The sequence below is a fragment of the Sinohyriopsis cumingii genome, chromosome 4 (assembly GCF_028554795.1).
Source record: "Sinohyriopsis cumingii isolate HCF-2022 chromosome 4, ASM2855479v2, whole genome shotgun sequence".
Lineage (NCBI taxonomy): Eukaryota > Metazoa > Mollusca > Bivalvia > Unionida > Unionidae > Sinohyriopsis > Sinohyriopsis cumingii.
The window spans coordinates 35,044,570-35,067,424 of NC_142964.1; positions in this window are offsets into that span (position 1 = coordinate 35,044,570).

Sequence of the window (22,855 nt, forward strand, 5' to 3'; positions counted from 1 at the left end):
ATAAGCCCATAAAATTCTTTTGCATTATTCTCTTTACTGATTCGCAGCAATCATGGAAAAATGTTCGTTACCCTGCCTTCTGGATCTTCTCTTTTTACTACTACTATTAAAATTTGGTGATAATTTTTCAAATCAGCTGTCCAAAGGAAAATGTAGATGAAAGGTCACATCTGTCTAAATATGGCCAATTTTATGCCATGTATAGAGATTATCATGCACTGAAAAACGGCATTAAACCGAACAAGAACAGCAACAACAATGCAACTAAGGGAATTGGTCAATTGATAGCGGATGTGGGGTGGGTGGTATACCTGTAATATGGAATCCACCCAATATACAAGCGTGGTTTAAATGTTAACATATAGGAGTAAATAAACTCATCTCCATTCACAGAAGAATGTGGACATAAAACAGTCTCCAAATTGAAAGAATGTTGTCCAACAGCAGCATGATTATGCCATAAAATAGCTCTTTTTGTGTGATGTAATTCTGACTAGAAATAAAATTTGTCTTTGTGTACTGTAGTCGAATAATGCAAATATCTGGTTACAAATACATTACTGTAAATCTGGAATAACTGAATCCATCATCATCATCCCTTCGTTGCATTCTGTGTTGAAAAATTATGTTGCTTGAGTCAGATATTCTATTTATTTGGAAGGAGAGTTGCTCCTTGAGTTATAATTCATAAAAATAGAACTAATAAATGTTATTGGTTATGGAACTGTGCAAAAATAATTCCATGGACTATTTTTATGTGCAACAAATGAAAGGTGCAGCAGCTGAGACAGAAAGAAATTATTTCTTCTTTTTTCACTCCTATTTCCATTAAAGTAATAATTATGTGATGAACAGAATCTCAAATGGATAATGATTGATATAAAATTTTTGAAACTCATTTAATATTGTCTAGCTTTTGCTTGCCCAGCCTTCATAAATTCACTATTAAATCATTACTCATCTGAGATCCTCTATATTTTTCATGAAATAGCAAACTTAATATGCCCATTATTTAGCAGCGTTTATTAGGAAGTATGTCTCTTTGTCTATCAATTAGTTTTTACTTTTCCACATGATAACTTTGGTTCCACATCACCTTCCTTTCCCAAACTTTACGGGCAGTTCTGTGCGATGGAAGAAAAAAGAACATAGATTGTGGGTTGAAAGGTCAAGGTCACTGACTGAAAGAAAAAATATATATGATTTACTATCATTCCTTCTGCATCACAGACCTGGATCAAATTTGTGGCTGGTTTGCACTTATGTAAGGAAAAAGTCTTTTGGTTTGGGGTCAAGATCACTGACAGAAAATACATTTTTTATTTGCACGATAACATTTGAATATCTCAGACATGTATCAAATTTTGTGGATGGCTTGGACTCTGAATAAGGAAGGAGCTAACTGATTTTAGGGTCATAAGGTCAAAGTCATTGTCACTGAAAGAAGATCAGTGGTTTCTGCTTTCAGAAGTCAGTTCTTGACTGCACCTTCACCAAAGTTTATGGAGGACTTGCATTTTGCATGTAGGGTAATAAAAAAGCCAGTTGGTGTTTTGGGTCAAAAGTCAAGGTCACTGAAAGAAGTTAGAGGTTTTTTTGCATAATAACCAGTTAGAGACCACATACCTTGGCCACAGCTAGTGGCGAGCTTGCCCTTAATATATAGAATCCTAATGACATTTGGGGAAAAAAATTATTGTTTTGGATATTGCAGCTGAGAGGAAAATTGATTTTGAGAATAGCATTTGTTCTAAAGTCAGTACCTTGACCAAATATTTTGAATGGCATGCAGTTAGGGTAATAAAGAAACATTTAGAATCTGGGGTCTAAAACTCAGAGATCAGTCTAATAAGTAAATAATGGTTTCTGTGCAGTGAGATTATTTCAAAACTGCATACCAAAGGTGAAGGTCATTGAGATCCATAGGTCAGTAATCCTCAGTCAACCGTGCCCTACTATTGCCCACAAAGAAGACTACTAAACATGTTCTTGTCACAGCAGTGTTGTAAGTCTGAGAAAATTGACTTTGCCATCATCCAATACATCATGCAGCTGGTTCTAGTTAGTGTTATGCTTATTGTGTTCACTCACTATAAAAACACTCATTGTAACACTTGTTCTTGTATTACATGGGCATGAATCATACCAAGTTGGAATAATTCAAATCTGTCATGGCTATTTATTATTTCACTTGATTTTAATATTATTACATGGTTTCTCATTACTTTGATGCCTGTTTTGTGTGCACTAGTTGTTACCCATATATAATTAAGTGGCCTCGTTTATAACACGGCTCACTTTTGTGGTTCTCATGAATAACAAGGGAGTACTGAAAATAGGCACATGTACATGACCAGTCAACGAACAGTCCAGATGAATGTTAACTTGGTTACCTTATCACAAATATCACATCGTAAGAGTATGTATTGTTTTCATACCTGTCATTTGGCATATGTTATTTATGTTATGATGCTATCTCAACAGCATACCTTCGCCAAACTTTTTGAAAACTTGCACTTGGGGAAAGGAAGAAGCACATCTGCACCTTGACATTAATAATACATTACATACCCAGACCAGACCTTGTGGATAGCTTGCACTTTGGGTAATGAAGAAGCTTAATGGTTGTGGAGTCAACAGGTCAGAGGTCAAGGTTACTGAATTTCTTAAAGGGGTTTCTGCACTCAATATAGGCCCTGTATGGTATAATATGAAAGTTGCTGTGGTTTTTTTTGTTTTATGTTAAATGCCATTTTTTCAGCACAAAACAGGTTATACATGGCAGCCAGTATTCCTGGTGGGGAATCACCCGGGAAACCCCCAGAAAGACACACCGAACCACGGGAAACTACTGACAAGCTTTCTCACGTATCCAAATAGGCCAAGCCCGAGACACAACCCATGCAGACTAGTCTAATAAATCAACCTCCTACAAATCTGTATTGATATCGATGGACAATATGTGGGTCTGATGTCACCTGTTCATTAAAATGTGCAATTTTTCTGCCTGCAAATCTTTCCAGAACAAACCTGCACACACTAAACACATACCCGGAATTGGTAACAGCCATATTGAGTATGAAATTCTAAATGGCCTCAGAACAGAGGGCTGTGCTATTCCACGTGGATGTACAAGTCACCAAACCAAGGATTTCCTCCAGAAATATAATGTACATGCCACCAAATGAACCCTTCAGCTGACAGAAGCTCCACAGCTGCAATAAATGCTGGTAAGTGTATAAAATCTACACTGATGTGTGCAGTCAAATGTGTCTGCAGACATTTGCATGTTTTATTTATTCTTAACTACTATTTCTGAAAATCCTATTAGTCATAACCTTTTGCAGTTGTTGTATTTATACCTGAATGAACAAAACAAAATTTGATAATTTATCCACATCCACTGGCACTACTTCGACGATTGCATAGGAGTTTATGTGTAAAATGTTTGCAAGCTGGATTGACGTAATGATGGTTTACATCAAGAACGAAGGCAAAGTGACTTATTCTTTATTATATATTTCATAATGAGATACTGAAATATATCAGTGGAAAACAAACCATACTGCCACAGTGGCGATATCACTTTTATCGCAACAGTGACAATATCACTTTGGGAACTTAAGTCTGTTCCAATTTAGGAAGTATGCATGTCCTTAGGTATGTTCTTCAGACCTGTATTTGGATCTATTCTATTTTCTCTCTCTCTCTCTCTCTCTCTAAAACACACACACACACACACACACATCATGATGAAATGATTATTAAATGTGTAAAGACTTGACCCTCTAGTTCGTTCCACATTGCATCACAAATTTTTCCTATCTGTAGCTCAGTAAATTTTCAGGTCAGCGTAATTAAATGTAGCTAGAGGTACCAAATTAGTTTTAAATGATTTATATGAAACTAATTATGTACTTCTAGCAACATTTAAGGATGCTGTTATGAAAATTTAGCGAGTTACATATTGGAAAAATTTGCGATGCTGTGTGTAACGAACTAGTTAGTATACATTTATGTAATGAATGTAAAGGCGATGCCAAGAATGCATACAAATGAACCCCAACAAACAAAAGTGGTTTTCAAGTGTTACCGTTTTTATGATTAGTTTTCCACGTGAATCATACAAATTGTTAGTGAATTAACATACCTGGCCTGTTTCTATTCGATATTATGTGTCACCCATATGGTACACCTGTTGCACTAGACGACATATGGTACACATTTTTAAGAAAAGCTCTTCGTTACATATAGTAATACAATTGTTTCAGTGGTCATTTTAACTCTCATCACAATCGTGGTTAAGTTTGAAAATGATTGAGAAATCTGGTTCTGATTACCAACCGAAATTAGGTGCCAATCGAAACTTGGATGCAGCATCCGTTACTGAAATATACTGCAAGGCTGACAACACATACAATTCACGTTTGGATTTTCAAACCAAAAACAAATGAATAAACAAAACTAGCAATTGAAGTCATTTCAAGCAAACTCGCAATCATTAAATTATGTTTTTTTTAAATAATATACACTCTGAAGCCTGTTGGAGCGTTCTGTCATGATGCTCTGGTACTTCCACGTCAGCCATTGTTCACTGTATCAATCTACATGAGTCTGACGTTTTATCAATAAAGTAGGACGAAATCTCTTACAACACGAAATCACCTTATCGGTAATATAAGTCTGACGTTTTATCAATAAAGTAGGGCGAAAACTCTTACAACACGAAATCACCTTATCGGTGATATAAATATTACCGACAAGGTGATTTGATGTTGTCAGAGATTTCGCCGTACTTTATTGATAAAACGTCCGACTCCTGTGATCAATCGGAGCAAGAAATGTGTTCACGACAATAGAAATCTCTTAATTTTCGCATGAAAATATTAATTAATCTGACAGAATACATTATTTTGAAGCATTATATGCACACTAAAAAATTGAAAAAGTCGCTTTCCTAAAATTATTGTAAAAGATACGAACTTCTTTTTATCGTTGCAGTAATGCAATGGTTAATCACAATGACATGGTTACGGGAAACACTAAAATCCATCAATACCCACCCCCATCTATTCCCAAATATACCTCTGATATGTTTAATATATAAAGTGTATGTTCTTTAGGTATGATATATTACACAAAGCTATCCGCAAAGTAGGTAAGTTACAATAGACGATTAAGATGTTCTTTGAAAAACAAATTGTATAGTTCAGTTCTATTTTTAACACGCTCACGTGTACCATTGATACATATAAAATCTTCTTTTTTTCTTCTTTTGTCAATAATTTTTCATAAGTATTTGTATTGTCATAAACATTTTCAATATTTAGAATTTCTGCTTTTCTTCACCGTTGTATGGTACACAAATACAAAGTAACTTGTCTATATTTCGTATCACAGGTAGTAAAGGTATAGTTGTGTGTATTTGTATGCGGACGCATATTATCCAAAATACACCCAAGTTGCGATATATACACAGTGTATGTTCTTTAAGTATCATATATTTGACGAAAATATCAGAAAAGGTTGATTTTTAAGAAAAACGTTATTTCAGTTTTGTTTTGCCGAGATTAACCAAATACACAAAATCGTTCTGTTACGTTAGGAAACGTGTATAAATGTTGTTTCCAGCTGGTACTACGTGGAGGTGTGACCTGAGAGTGTTTTTATGTTTAATAAATATATTATATAAAAAACGTTTCACCATCTGTTTCATTTATTTATTTTAAAAACCAAAAAACAATAAAAGTTTAAAGACTTTTATCTCTTTTCTTTACTTTCAGATTTTTTTCTTCAATTATTAATTCTCAATAGAGACTATTAAATTTCGTTTTTGATTTCCAGATGTATTACCTGAGGGAGGTGAGTGTCCCTCAATGGTAAAAGGATGTGCACCTCGTAAGGTAACCGGTAGACTGATATAAAATAACGTTTTGTATAATATATTATTAAATAAACGAAAATAATATATAAAAGAAAATAAACACAGATAAATGTCTCGACCAAGCAATCTTAATACACGTACAAATAAAAAAAGACAGAAATAAATTATTATAGCTGTGTTGATTTATTATAGAAAATAATAATTGGAATAAATTTAAAACTATAAAGATGTTCAGCAATGATGTATCTTTTTTTATTAAATAAAACGTATTGTGTTATTTGTCTTGCTATTTTTTTACGTTAAGTTTAATGATATTAAAAAGAGAAAATTAAGTTAAATAATATACACGATTTTTAATCAGAGTGTCACGTTTGCTCAGCCCCAGTTAGTAAGTCGTGTATAAACTAAGGTATTATTACAAGCCATGGTTTGATGTCTAAACATTGACGCAGGCTAGAGTTAATCTCTTGCGCAAGATTACTGTGACCCAAGAGAAGACCCGGCATCTTGGATCAGCACAGGCATTAGATCGAGCGACTTTCCACCTATGTGTTACAGCTTAGTCCTAAGATCAGAGGAACCTGCGAGGGAACGGGGCGTGTTCTAAATCCGTCCCCACTTGGACAGACAGGGAGAGGATATTGTCCGCTAAGTTTGATTGGATCGGGTCAAAGTGACACCTAGTCGGAATTGAGATAGATGGCGTGATAACAGTTTCGATCCGAATTATAACTTCTAACTAGCAAGCGAAAATTTAGTCTCGCCTAGGAAGATTGCTGAGCAATATAGGGTTACTTTGAGGAAGCCACTCGTAATTTTGCAGTAAAACTTAGAGAGGATATTATAAAGAAAGACAAAGCTTCGTAAAGTTCAGTAAGTTATTTGCTCGATCTTTGCAGATTATTAGGGCATTGTAATTGTAATTATGTGTAGTATGTATACTTAATTAATAGGATAGTTTAGTACATATTATTACCTTTGTAGTGTTTAATTTATATGCATATTTGAGCAATGTGATTGAATATTATGTAAAGAATTATGTAGATTGTTAGTTTGTGGTCAGAATTAATTTTGTAATTCGCTGTTAGGTTAATTCGTAGTAAACTAGTGCATTTATTCATGTGATATGTTAGATTTTACACATGCTTGAATTGTGACTTTGAAAAATGGTTGAAGTGTGTAATATTAGTTAATATTGATGTACGGATATATCAGAGCATGGATATTTGAATATTTGTATATTTTGTATGAGTTGCAATATAAAGAAATGCATGTGATTGTTGTGATGTTGTTTAGTATGATGGGATTATGAATATGTACCGATGTGACGCAATTTATTGATGTATGTATGATAAATAATTGATACGTGATTTTATTACGACGTTATTGTACCACATAAGAACGTATGCGTATTTCGATGTGAATGAATGCGTGACCGAAGAAATTTAATAGTTGCTATTTGATGATAGGCTGGGTGTAGTGTGAGATGAGAGGGCTTCGAAAAATATTGTACCATCCTTCTGTCTTCACAGGAAGCTTTTTGGGGGACAGAACTTCAGGTTCAATCAAGTCCTGAGTCTCTAAGAGGGGAGACGGAAGTGAGATTAACAGAGCAGTCGACAAGTCAAGTCTGTGGAGAGAGTCGAGGAGGATGGGGAAAAGGAGTCAAGGAGCAGGAAGTGGAGAAGGAGGAGGAGTATAGAGAAGTCGAGGAGGAGAAGGAATTTGGAGAAAGTCGGGAGGAAGAGGAGAAGGAATTGGATGAACAGGAGAGAAGAATATACAGGTGAGTAGAATACAAGGACAGGTGGAAAGCTATCTCACACTACTAATCAAGTGATGCAACAGGCTATCACAGGGTCGAGCGGAAGGAGAGTACTTGGGAAATTTGAAGCATTTGACTATTGAATTGTTATTAAATTGTTATTCGTTGAATTTCACTTTTTTGTGTATTCAATCATTTAACCGTCGGCATTGCTGACTGGGAGCTAGGAGCTTTACATCTATCTTTCACCAATTTAACTTCCAACCAAAATCCAGCTTGGATGGGACTTCTATAATAATTTAAATAGAATATTGGGTGCACTCCACCCCAACCATAACACACCTACCACAGTGGCTGCATAACAACCCGTCACGTCACACAGAGGAAAAAAATAAATGCAATAATCAGAGATCATTATACCTTGTGAATTAAAATCGCATACATCGCAAGAACATAAACGTATAAATACATGTACATGTACATTTGTAACGAAATTAACACGGAGACTAACTGTTTGAAGTGAATAATAAACAAGAAATCAGAATATACGCAGATCTTGCAGATTCTTGACAAAGGATATACCGCTCCGGTGGCCTAGTGGTTAGAGCATCCGCCTCGGAAGCGGAAGGTCGTGGGTTCGATCCCCGGCCGAGTCATAACAAAGACTTACAAAAATGGTACTAACAGCTGCCTCGCTTGGCGCTCAGCATTAAGAGGTTAGTGTTAGGACTGGTCGGCCTGGTGTCAGGGCATGATGCCCCGGTGCTAGACATCACTATAACCTGTCACACGGCAGACATCGTAGCGATATGACAGTTGAAAATCCAAATCTCTCTCTCTGTCTCTGTCTCTCTCTCTCTCTCTCTCAGGATAACGAAATTCACAATGTTTATAGTCTCTGGAGGTGGCCAAGAAACCGAAAATTAGAAAACAATCTTATCGTCTGAACTTTTCTCGATATAAACGAAACTAAACATATTTCCCACTAATGTTTATTACACGCATGAATACGCTCATCCGTAACGCCTATTCAGAATTAATGCCCTCACTTGTATGACCAGCTGTTGTTCTCTTGTTTTTTAAGTCGCCATGTGTTTCGGTTTTGCAGGGGATAGGTTATCTCCCGACAATGTCTCTTGTTTTTTCACATTCGTATCTTCAACATATTGTGAGTGCTTGCTGCATTCTTCAGGTATTGATACAAGGTCAATAACGTCAAACCGAAACCCTAGCCGATCGAGATTTTCTCTGATTGGGTTAGCTCATTTTGTTACTTTGTCTTCGTCGATCGTGTTTGCAAATTTGTATGTGTGTTTGTTTACCCATCCGGACACTAATTGTTGGTCGCACCCTCCCTGCTGCTGTAGTGTGCATGTAATTAAATCATTATTATATCAATAATGGAATCTCGCACCGCTAGATTAGCTCTAGAGCGACTAGAGTCAAAAAATATCTCCTCGTCCGTGATTCTGTCAAACAACAACTGCAAGCGCGTCAGGAGTATCAGGTGAAATTTTCAGAAGGTGCAGAACAATTATTTAAACCCGTTACGAAGGCTACCGAAGGAGTTACAGAGGCTAATAAAGGTCTGCTTCCTACGTTGGAACAAACCCTAATTCAACTGGAAAAATAGCAGAAAGAACTAAGAAGGAAAAAACAAAACAAAAAAAAAAAACATTCTATGAGAACTTCCAGGTGAAATAGCGGCTGCTCAACCAATGCGAGAAACACTTGAGGGTATTGACTAAGCTTGTCCTGAAATAGGTGATACAAAATATTTTATACCAGAATCAGAATCAGAGCCTAAACAAGTAACATTCAGAACTGAATTGAATGATAAATTTAATGAAGAGTATATTTCCTACATACAAAATACTGAATTGGTAATATTTCTGAAACCCGAGTACCGTGATCGTTCTGTAGGCCGTGATGACTGGCACAATTGATATTTCGAATAAACTACGGAGCTGATCAGGCCCAAAGTAATGATCACATATATATTGCATTTATTGATGGTATAAATAACTATCTTACACAATGACAACAATTACAAAAACAACCAATATTACAACAATCACAAAAACAATCAAAAGCAACCAGTCTGAACAACAAGTGAGGAAGAAGAAAGATACCAAGATGCAAGTTTTACCCCCGGCACCACTGGGAAGTGGTATTGGTTCAGGTACCAGGGGAGTGGTCTTATTACTTCATGTCCCAGCAACTTTCTTGCCGATTTTGAACGACTAGAAATTTTGATTGAAGGAACACGAGCTGGTAATAATTCCCCAGCAATTGTTAACAAAGCGGTTGATATTTTTCATAGATTAATTACAGGCGGTATCATGGATATTACTGTTTATCGATCTCTCATTGACGAAATCGTTGATGATTATCACAGTGATTAAGGGTATACACTTAGATACAGTGACTAAAATAAGATGATCATACATAATGCTCAACGTGGACCGATCATGGTCAGGATGATAAATTCGCGTTTACAAACCTATAAAGCGATCTGCGATGATGGACTTGGTGATGTTGCTCAGGGTTTATTTAGAAGGATAGAACCAATAGCAATACGATTGCAAAACAATTACCAACAAAACCTATTGACGTTGTTCGTGATAAAGGTATTGGTGATATTGCTAGTAAAGCATTCTCGGCAATCAAGGATAGACGAGCACGATTAATACGATGAAAACCACAACCAGTAAAATTACCCAGCACTGAAGTGATGCCTTCAAATGTTAGTAAAATAATAAATCAGGCTGCAAATAAAAACCTAGCAGAGTTGGCTGGTGTACCCATGTCAGAGAAAGAAAAAATATAACTGCTAGTCTAATAACAGGAAGTGGTCTTCGTATTAGATGATAACACTTATAATGAAATGTTCAAAGGTGTATCTGATCCCGCATTGAACATGGACGCACAAGTTCTTAAAGACGAGTCTGTGCGTGATTATCAATATTATTCTTATGACGCACGACAGCCAAATCAGCGTAGTCGAACTGAGCTGCAAGTTCAGGATACAAGCAGATATTTCTTACCCGCTGAAGCATTTCTTCAAGTGGAAAAAGAACATGTACCAGATCTCGTCGGTAATACGGTATATGGGGCTAATGTCTTAGTTGGTTTTGTTAATAATGGCATCATGGTGTTATTCAAAAGTGCTGTATACATGATTGATGGAAAAGAGACTGAATCAATTCAAGATATAGTTGACGTTGCCGCGACGATGTTGGGTCTAGCGAGACATTGAGATGATTAAACAAGATCAGCTTGTCCGTCAGTGATCTTTGTCAAGGATAATTCTGACCATCCTGATGGCAGACTACATCTTAAGGTACAAGTAACACGACTGATCCACAACCAGCTGAAATGATTGACAGACCCGCCGCTGATTGTTGGATATTAAAAGAAGTCAACGAAAATTTCAACTTAGGATTTAAAGCGCGTGAATCAATGCTGAAAGATGATCGCAGAAGGTTTTCGTGTGTAATTCCAATGTCACATATCTTTGGCGGATGCGGGAGGTCGCGGGTTCGATCCCCGGCCATGTCATACCAGAGACTTACAAAAATGGTACTAACAGCTGCCTCGCTTGGCGTTCAGCATCAAGAGGTTAGTGTTAGGACTGGTTGGCCTGGTGTCAGGATAATGTGATTGGGTGGGACATCATGCTACATGTCTGCGGCATGATGCCCCAATGCTAGACATCACTATAAACTGCTACAATGTAGACATCGTAGTGATATGACTGAAAAATTGTTAAAGCTACGTTAAAATTCCAAATCACATCACATCCATACTGACTCAAGTGATTTTCTAGAATGTTTTGGAATGTACAAATTCGCCTGTACAGAGATTCCAGAATGAGAGTTACCAGAATGGCACAATCACGTGATTTTCTGGAACATTCTGTGTAGGCGTTATAAAGACTATACAAGACAAACAGGATTTTTCTCCTAGTCATTCTGCAAGTCTGCTAATGGGAGAACATGTTAGTAAAACATTTTCTTGAGCTGTGTTATTTTACTTGCCACGCAGACAGTTAAATTACTGAATGTAATAGTTTTGATGACAGAAAAATGAATAATAGCTGAAGTCACATAAATATTACGCTGTAACAAGCGGGGTAACTACTTAATTAATCTACCGGAGAGATCTTTGCTTGACAAAGTTATCTCCCTCATCTCTTTATATCTAACACAATGGGGAGATACTGAAATGTAATTTTTGTATATACTTCTTCGAAAACGCCAATCTGGTAATATTATATGCAACATATTGTACACAACGCATTGAAATATCGAAATATTTTCCACCTGCATACATTAATTTAACTATTATTTCTTCGCCCGTGTGTGTATTTATAAATTTAATAACCCTCTTTGGAATTTTTTTTACATGTCCCAGTATCTCTAAATTTGCTATTTTGACTTTTTGTAACAGCTCGCAAATTATCCAAGAATTATCGAGTTTCCTGCCGTTGATATGATCAATCACAAGTTTATTTTTTTATTAATCCGTGAAAACACTCGTAGATGAATTTATGACAAAGAGACACCCAGACAACCATCCCACCAAAATAGCTATAAACAAGTGTAAAGTTGTCTTCAAGCCCAAAATCATACCCACCACACCAAGTGGCAAAGTAATCCTTGAACTAAGAGAAAAGATACCACTACTAAAAAACAGGTAACAAACAATACAGACCAGAACAAATCACCATGGTTACAAAAACCACCAAGGATTAACATTGAAGCTACCAAATTAGGCAATAAAGAAGGACAAGAAAACTTACTAAAACCTGTGCTGGTAAACGAAATCAACCAAAAATATCCGGATTATGTTAAAATATATATCGATGGATCAAAAACAAACAACCCACCAAGAACAGCTGCATCAATAGTCATCCCTGAATTCAATATACAAACGGGATCCAGATATCCTGACTATTGCTCCATTTACACTACTGAATTCTGGGCTATACTTGAATCACTACAATGGATCAAAGACAACCAAATACCTAAAGCAGTCATTTTAAGCGACTCCCTAAGCGTTATCAAATCGATCCAAAATCGTAATACACACTCTAGAGAACAATTCCTCGACAGAGCATGCCAATTAATCGACGATATCACCACAGCACATCACTTAGTTGAGCTCATGTGGATACCGTCACACATTGGAATCTCTGGCAACGAAACAGCAGACAAAGTTGCAAAAACCAAACTAGGAGATCAAAACTCAGTCAATCTTAACTATAGCTCTACAGACGCAATAAACTTCGCACAAACATATATAGACCAAAAATGGCAAGATTTTTGAAATTTCTCAACAAAAGGTAAATGAAACCCAAAAAACCGTAGATAGGAACATACAGCTACCTAAGGGTACCTATTTAGAACAGAAAACCATAAACAGGAAAATAACTGGAAAAACTAAATTAGCAAGCAGTTTTGGAAGGTTTATAGGACCCAAACCAGCAACCATTAACTGCTTTAACTGCCGCACCACCGAAGATCTACACCACGTCTTTAATATATGCCCAAAATATCAACCCGCTAGGAAAATATTTATCAAAAACCAAAAAGAGATTGGATCACCACACACATACCCAGAGTTACTTATGGACTCTAATAAAAATAAAACAATCAGCATATAAAAATATAAATAAATTCATAGACTCAGCAGAACTTAGGAACAAAATATAATTACTATCCCCACAAAACCAAAAGACCCAGTAACTAGCTAAATAAATTTAGAAGCCCCCACATAAAAACCCATAACATATTCAATTTTATAAAAAATATTAATAAATAATTCACTTACAAAGCACCTATCAAAAACTAAGGAAACCGCAAAATCGGATGTCCTAGATGTCCTTAACGAACCGAGTAATCAGCTAGGACTCCGGTCCTAAATGTCCTTAACGAACCGTGTAATCGGCTAGGACTCCGGTCTCTTGCGAAATAAAGTATAAATAACATTCAGTCTCTAATAACATTCATAAATAAATAACTTAAAGAGGCAATATCTAAAAACTTATAAATAACATAACGTAGAAGCACACACTAAACACCTCGACTAGTAATACCATAATAACCTTGAAAATCTCTCTTCATACATGATTTGTACTCACAACCTCTATAAACAGCATAGAACACCCACCCCCCTTTTTAGAACATTTTGTAGAAGGAAAAAAAAGAAAAGAAAAAAAAGAGAAAAAAAAGCACCAGGCAAATGCAACAGGAAACCAGCCATGTGAAAAGCAAGCAGGACCGTTCCCGAGCTTTCCCTCCCACTAATGACAGCCAACCATTCAACTGTAAGGGACCTTTATGGACCCATAGATTGAGGCCAAACTATCAGGGTTCCTTGAACCCATAAAAGCCTGGGGGAGGTGGCACCATTCAATTTCCTATGAACAACTAACAGGCTGCGGTGCAGTCAGAAAAAAATTGGCACATGCACAGTTGTGCGCACACCACTATAATTAAACTCAACAACAACAACAAGACACATTTTATTCCCCCCGGTATTGAATAAGAGATAATCAGTATTAATCATGCGCAACACCGAAGGTTATATCGATGCTACAATGAATGGCCGACGAGCAGCGACGATTATTAATTATCTCGACAAAGATATTTTTTAGAATAAAATTTCTTGTAGCGTTAGAAACCTCGGAAGACAATACATGGATTATCCGTGACATATATAATCTATGTTGGGTCTTGGGCCGAGACAAGGAAATCACAGCAAAGGGTTTATATTATTTGTCTCTCCACGAGGCTTGCCCGAGTGGGGAGACATATAATATAAACCCGAGACTGGGAATACCTTGTCTCGGTCAAAACCCGAACGTAGATTATTTTTCTCACCCAATATTTTCCTTTAAAGTAAAAAGAATTCTGCACTAGCGCTCACGTCCAATGTTTACATGCAGCGCAATAATATAAATATGTTAATGAGGGCTGTGGTGTGACCATTGCGTCCGAAGTACACAGTTTATACGCGTGAGCAGAGAAAAATAACAACATAGAACGTCGTATAATAATGATGTATTATCACATTTAATATATGGATGTTATATGAAATTGACAATAAATAATTAATATTTATTACAAGAGACTGTTTTATTTTGATCAGTTCCAATTTTGAAAAGTTATATTGTAAATAATAAAATGATATTGGCTACTCAGCTATACTGTATTGTAGTTATACTTAATACAAGCTGTAACGAAGAGTAACATCTTTCTTTAGATTATTCATGGGTAATTAGATATCTGTGTCACTGTCGTATATAACTATTGTTTTCTTTGGAGGAGGTGAAACTGTGTGCGACATACTTGTATTAACCTTAATATTGATTGTAAAATTACCCCCGTGTATAATAGACCCTCCAAAAACGGAGCGGATAACCATGTGCTCAACTTTCAAGTTCACGGATTCTTTGAAAATTTATTTCTCTATCCTGGAAACATGGCAAGTGCTACGGTGAAATTTGCTTATGGATTAATGTGCTGACGGATAAATTATTCCTTCTGGCTGGTAAGTGTATTATTTGTCATTAAATATTGTAGGTATATTTTTGATTCAACCGGGGCACAGTGGAGATGCTTAACAAAATTAGAAATAAAAACATGTTTTATTTAACACTTTTCTGGCTGTTACTAAGATTTCCTTATTTTTTAAGAGTAGGGAGGCTATGAAGTGTATAGGTCTATAGTATATATGCATGGATAAGTGTTTTCTGTTATATTGTTCATTTCACACAGCATTGAGAATTTTATCCTATCTGTAGCACAGTTATTTTCAGGTCAGCGTCATTGAATGTAGCTAACAGTATATAATTTGTTTCACACGAAGTATTTAAAACTAGTTATGTAGCTTTAGCTACATTTAATGACGCTGATTTAAAAATGTATTGAGCTAGGCCTGTATATAGGATAAAATTGACCATGCTGTGTGGAACGAACAAGCATAATACCAAAAAGCTTGAAATCATATGCGTTTGTCTTTGTCTATCTCGAATTGGTTTTGTATGGTGTGTTCTCAAAGATGGATTTAACTTAAGTTACTATGTTTTTGTTATATATTGCGGTTGTTGTTGTTGTTGTTGTTGTTTGATTTTAGTACAACTACGTCAGGCACAGCAGAAGACAACAAGGGTTTCTTTTTCTTAAAGTAGTTCTGAGCGCGTGCACACCTGGACTGAGACGACTGGTCTGAGATGACTAGACTGAGACAAGAAAACGAAGGTTAGCAAAACAGCTAGATTTCTCTGTCGCATAGGTGAGAAAAACGCAACCCTGTCCGTCTTCACTCTGGAAATAGTGTTACGTTAAATAAAAATTCCAAACCAGGAATGTTGACTGGTATTAATAAACCGTATTATGAACTATTGTATCCTGAGACTGCAGTTATTTATGCAATGTATCCGATAAATGATAAACCTAGCGTTCATGACCTCAAACCTTTGAAATTTTCGAAAATAAATTGTGTAGCCGAACGAGTTACATAACACTTCACAAACGCGATACGTGGAAATAAAGAGATCTACGACGTGAAAAAATAAACGATTAGGCTGAATCCGTCAAAGATAAAGGAGCTTCGATAAATGACGTTGCTAAGTTAGAAAAAGTACTACAATTCCCAAGAATGGCACAAACAATAACAGGAGAAGTATTATACGTGCCTAAATAGTTATCGAAAGGAGCTCCGATGAATATCGTTGATTATAATGCGCATGCTTGGACTTCTGCTACAACAATATTTCCAAGAGATAGAACCGTTAGATTTTACCAAGGAGGTACATTTGATTTAGTAACGAAATAAGTATGAATGAGCCTTTATCAACATGGCTATTTCAGAGTTCTGAAGAAAATCACGACGAATTAAATAAACCTGATGAAAATATTTGTATCGAAGGCAATACATTTTATTAGTTTGTATGACCTATTGGTGAGATTTATGGAATAGAATGTCTTCATACAAAAATGAGAGATCTTGCGTCAAAATACACCAACCACCATGAAAAGTTGCTCAGTAATTGTTTTACGATTCCATCAGTCGCGAATCATTCTGCTAGAGAGAAAATTTGTTCGAAGCCTACACGGTTTGATCTTCTCGATGATATAATATCGAGTTGTCGACACAACATGTCGATACATATCAATTATCATAGGTCCATCTGGGTCTGGGAAGACGCAATTGTTGCTTAATTTGATAATGAGATGGATCAAGTGGGATAAATTATACTTAGTGGCACCATTCTTAGATGATCAGAGATGCTACGATGTACTTAAAGATTTTAATAAAAATGCAAAGTTGTTTGACGAGGATGGTAATGATATTATTGATTTTGTCACCGATATTGATGATGCCCCATCTGTGGATGACCTCGATGGATTTATTAATATAATAGTATATGATGATGTTATACTAGCCAAACAATAAAATTCAGGTTGGATATTTTCTCAAGGCAGACACAAAATCACAGACGTGATTTATGTTATAGCGATATACACAAATACCTGAAGTGATCAGAGATAACTGCAATATGTTAGTTGTGTTTAATATAGTCGATACATATACTCTGCGACATATTCATCAAACTTAGTGTTAAGGAGATATGAACATGATTAAATTATAAAATTTATTTTCAAAAGCACAATCTACCTCACACTGATTTATGACAATAAATCTGCATGATCCTCGGTCACGATATCATGTAGGTCTTGATAAATATTTTGGCTAAAGAAACGGCAGTAGGGAGGGTGCGACCACAGATAAGTGTCCGAAAGGTAAAAAAAAAAAAAAACACACATACAAATTTGAAACACGAACGACAAAGGTAAAGTAACAAAATGAGCTAACCCAATTAGAGAAAAACTTGGTCGGCAAGATTCTTCCGTTTGACGTTATTGAACTTGTATTTTCATTTTTTCTTCTTCTTCGTATGAAGTTTTATTTTCAAAAAAGACTTGCTCCCAAATTGGTATGTTCACTTTCTCTGTTGCTAAGCGTTATTATTATGCGTATAACTTACCACTGCATTCCCACTTTCCAATTGTATTGTTTCATGGAAAATCTTTCTTTACCCTTGTCCCTGCACGTCAAAATATATCGGACCAGGTCCCATCTAGGAAGGAGTGGGGTGGGGCTGATGTCTTCGTCTGCTAGTGATACAACTATTTTTTTTATATAAGAAAAGGGTGTAACGTAAAACCGACCTAAATTAAAAGTTCAGTCTACACCTAAATCATTGTTCTTAATACCCAAACAAATTACGCTTTGTGTCTATCATATGGTCTGCGCTGTAAAATTACATGATTTTTCTTTTGCTTAAAATGACTTCCTGAATACACCATGGGTTTCGTCCTCTATTTCTTTTTGCTTTTTTCTTCCTATTATCTTTATTATGCATTTTGCCCCATACATGCCTCGCTGACATGAACGCATACGATTTCTCTTTATTGAGTACATACATTGTCAGTATTATCACCTTTTGCCATCTCGGCGGCCTTTTTCAACCCGTGAAAGTGGTGTTGGGTGCTGTGAGGGTCTATACAGAGGATAAGATATTTACGCTGTGTGACTCTCTCTCTCTCTCTCTCTCTCTCTCTCTCTATATATATATATATATATATATATATATATATATATATATATATATATATATATATATATATAGTATCCATGTTTTTTATATATTAAAACTCACTTATTTCGACTGCAAGAACAAACTTAAAGACCTAATAATGTTTCCTACCTGAAATATTCTCAGCATGTTTTTTTATTTTTTAATGTTTTTCTAATTTCATGGTGTTTGTTTTTGTAACAATATTATTATATGGGGTTTCTTTTTCTCTTATAGGTGTTGTCTAATGTTGTAAAGCGATTAGAGCTTCTAAAGATTAGGCGCTATACAAAGTCCTCATCATTATTATTATTATTATTATTATGGTATCGCGTGTCTTAAAGTTAGCGATCGGCGAATAATTAAATACAGACAATGACTTCAAGAGATTATATAGGTCGATTTGGTGCTCTTTGTTCTATATTAACTTACATTTAATTTCCAGTTTAAATTAGACGATTGTGGGAAACAATCGATATAAAGACATGTAGATTCCATGTTATGCAAGGGGCGTTACTCATATAAACCGAAAAAATATTTATGATGGCAGATACGTGTCCTAATGTTTTACTGTATGCATTAGAAAACTCGAGCCATTACGAGACACGAATCGTCGAGACATTGCAAATATAAAAAAGACGTGATGTAGTAATTAAGATCGAATTAATATGATAAATGTATATTTTTTATTACATACCCATTTAATCTTACATTTCTGATCTGCGTTCGACACAGATGTTCAATCTGTGATTCCGTATCGCACACAAGAAATATCCGTATCGCACAACCAGCCTGGAATTGTTTTAAACAACTTTAAATATTCAATTACAGCCCATTTCTAAAATATCCGAAATAATTTATTAGTATCAACTTTAAATTATTAAAAATTACACCATATGTTTGTAATGTGAAGTAATGCAGTCATTTTTGGCGAAAATGCCCGGTTTTGCCGCTAGGGATAGTGGGAGAGTAACCTAAGTAGCGACGAGCAGTTTTTGAATTTTACAGTATCCAAACCGAGGAATTAGAGTTAGCTGAAGTGGACAAAAGTCTTGTTAGAATGTTTGACAATGTGTTCTCAAATGAATTTGGTGTGCAAAGTAACATCAAACATATGAGAGAGAGAGAGAGAGAGAGAGAGAGAGAGAGAGAGAGAGAGAGAATGCGTGTGCTCTGTCGCTGAAATCTTGTATTGAAATGTTTACAAATCCAATCAAAGTTAGAAACACTCAGGGAGTTATGTCAAGATAAAAACATGGATACTTACAAATGCTCCACGTTTGGAGAAAACTTAACCTTGTGTTTAATTCCCAGGAGACAATCTACAATGTAAATCATCTAAAATACCAAACTAAGTTACAATCCATTTCGGCTTTTGAGCTTCAAAAATATGGTCTTCGGAATTATACTTTTTAAGGAGCAAGTTTAAGTGGAGGAACCTTCATTTTGTCTATTAAAACTACCAAGGAATCGAATTTGTTCGGTAAATCTGATGACAAAACTAGAAAATATTTGTAATATGAAGGTATACGTATCGAAGAGACCAGCAGCTGTTTTGATGACGCAAGAACTACATCTTGTTACAAAACGTTGTTGAGATGTTTTTTCATCGCTGGGGTAAATGAAGGGAACGGTATGTCCACATCTGAAATTCTTGCGACTGTTCAAGGAGAAAAAAAACAAACAAAAAAAAAAAAACACAACGATATTGCAATGCAGTTTAGAATGTTCTTGTTAACATATATCCAAATCAATATTAAAAATATAGTCCGCATGTTGTCAAGAGACAGAATCTTCAATTTCTTAAAAATGCATACGTAAATTATCACTTTAAGTTCAATATATCAGTAACTTCTTTTATTAAATAAAAACTTAAAACTAGAGAGTTTGAATGTACTGTAAATTAACGAGCTTTCTGAATAAAATTGCATTTAGTTACCGTTGGTATGTGAACTTTTTGCCCTGAAATTGGCCTGGAAGTAGAGTGTAAGAAAACGGGCCACTTACTGGTCCAAAAGCTATGTTCCATTTGAGAAGTAAGGAAAAAATCCACTTACCTGTGATTGCATATTAAATCCATTTAGATGTCCCACACAACATTTTGTAAAATTCAAAGCTAAAGAGTAAATCCATATATGCAATGCAGACAGACCGATCAAGCAACTGCATAGTATATATCTCGGCCTAGCCCCAGTTACGTACATGAGGGTTGCACAATATCTTTCATTAAGTGCAAAATGCCTAGTTAATTTTCAAGTATACAGTAACAAGTTAAAAAGTAGGTGAATAAAGAGGGGATGTGTAATAAATGCAAAACCACATAAGTGGTGTTTTTTTCAAAAGTCTCGATCTCGACATTCCTATGCCGTATCAAGCTCGTTCTTTCTCACCCAAAGCAAATCACATATGTAGCTTTGTTTATATATGCTTATACATTTTGAGACAAATTGATAAAATCCCAAAAGGTAACTGAAGAAAAAAGAAATTGCTTAATATTTCAATCTTTCTGATACGAACTTCATCTTAGGTCATAAAAAAACTTTATTTTTAGAACAGCAGATATTCACATGAATATTACTTTTACGAACGAGGCATGTGTTAAGGACAATCACTCATTTTCACTACTATCACTGTTAATAACACGAGTTCTTCGGCGCATAGGGGTAACAGACCCATATGTGTGATTTACAGGGCCCTAAGTACTGGAAATATTATGGTGTCCCCTCCACTACAAAATGTGAAACTCCCCGAAAGAACCCAAACCAATATTAAAAACTAAAAAGGTGGGGAAAAAAACAGTGTTGCCATCATTCCAAATTCTGTATTCCACTTGTGCATGAATAGTTTTTCTCGGCATATCTTTTGCGGTTCTGGTTATATAGGATGTTGCGATCCAGGTGAGTGAATGGCGACCGTGCATTAGGGGCCGTCCTTTTAGTACGTACACGTGGAGGGGGGAGGGGTTACCCAAATGCATGCGCTTGCGTATGGGTGGGGGGTCTACTGATAATGTACGTACGCATAGGAAACGGGGGTGGGGTGAAACCGTGATAATAATTTGTCTAATTCGTAACCTGTTAGAGTGGGTTCTTCGGCGTTTGAACTGTAGCAGACACTAGACAAACTGTTTAAAGTTACGCAGCTTATTTCTTTGATGCAGCCAGACATTCAACGTCGGTGGACTATCTGTTTTATTAAACACGTTAATATTATCAATCCATTATGGTTTCTGCGTGGATTAAATACAGGCTGTTCTATATAATGGGGGGGGGGGGGGGCGTCAAGCGTACGTACGCAGGTTGTGTGTGTGTGTGTAAAAAAGTACGCATGTATACAGAGAGGAGGAGGGGTCAAGCTTTGCCAGATTTTTGCGCACGTACTAAATGGATGACACCTTATAAGCTCAACGACATTAGATTAATTTCGTATGCCTCTTTCCATAAATAAAACACAGCGTCAGAGTCATTTCTCGGATGGGGTGGCATTTTCACAGGCAGAGAAACTTTGACAAATCACGATGGCATTCATAAGGTGGATATTATATATACATTCATGCAAATTCATACCTTGCGAATGCTTTTGCCGCCCCAGCCACCTCAGTTTAGACGCCACTGAAGTACTTACTAATCAGGTTTCTTAAGTCAATCTCGTGTTGGATCTTTTCACACTTATGGAAACTTTCCGATAAAAGACGAAATCAGCACACAGAAAATTAATTTAAAAGAAAGCAAAAATGTGGCGCACATTTTGGGACCTTGCGCTGATTTTGTCGTATTCACGAGCTTTCTTGAAATATGCGTGCATTCTGTATGTCGCTTATATTTTAAATCGAACAACTGCCAACAGGGCGTTTAACACAAAAAGGTGGGAGAAGCGGGCGCGTACATTCACATGCATCCTGTATCTTGTAAAACTTCCTTCGTAGCTGACTGACTACTTAATTCGCTACTTACCAACCAAAGTTGCCTCACCGCAAACCCAACCACATGCATACCTACCTATATACCATGGGCCCTTGCAAGTTTGCGTTCGATGAAACGGCGCCCCGGGCGAGCATCACATCCGGCGCCCCTCCCCTGAATATAATACCGCAAACTCTGTGAAATGCTATGCTTGGTTCCCTGGGCTGGGGACTGTTGCCCGTATCGCCCGCCCCTTGCGACGGGCATGTACCTATCTACATGCAGGTATTAATACGGCAGATACCGTTTTTACATGTCGATAGACATGATTAATTACCTGCAGGTAGACATGAGGTAGACGGACAAACAGAAACCATTAAAAGTATTTTTATAGATGGTGTAACCCGGAATCATGGTATGACTGAGTTCGAAAGTTTAGATACCTCGCCCTTCACGATTAGTTTCATTAGAAAAGTATTTATGACGTCCGGCAAATGACGCGTTTAAACATTTCACCAAGACGTATGTTAGAAAAGAATTCACCTAATTACGTAATATGCTTCCATCTTTCCACAATGTACACAAACACCTTCACGTTCATGGAGAATGATACATTATCACAGGTAGAAATATCATTGTTTATAGGTGTAACGTAT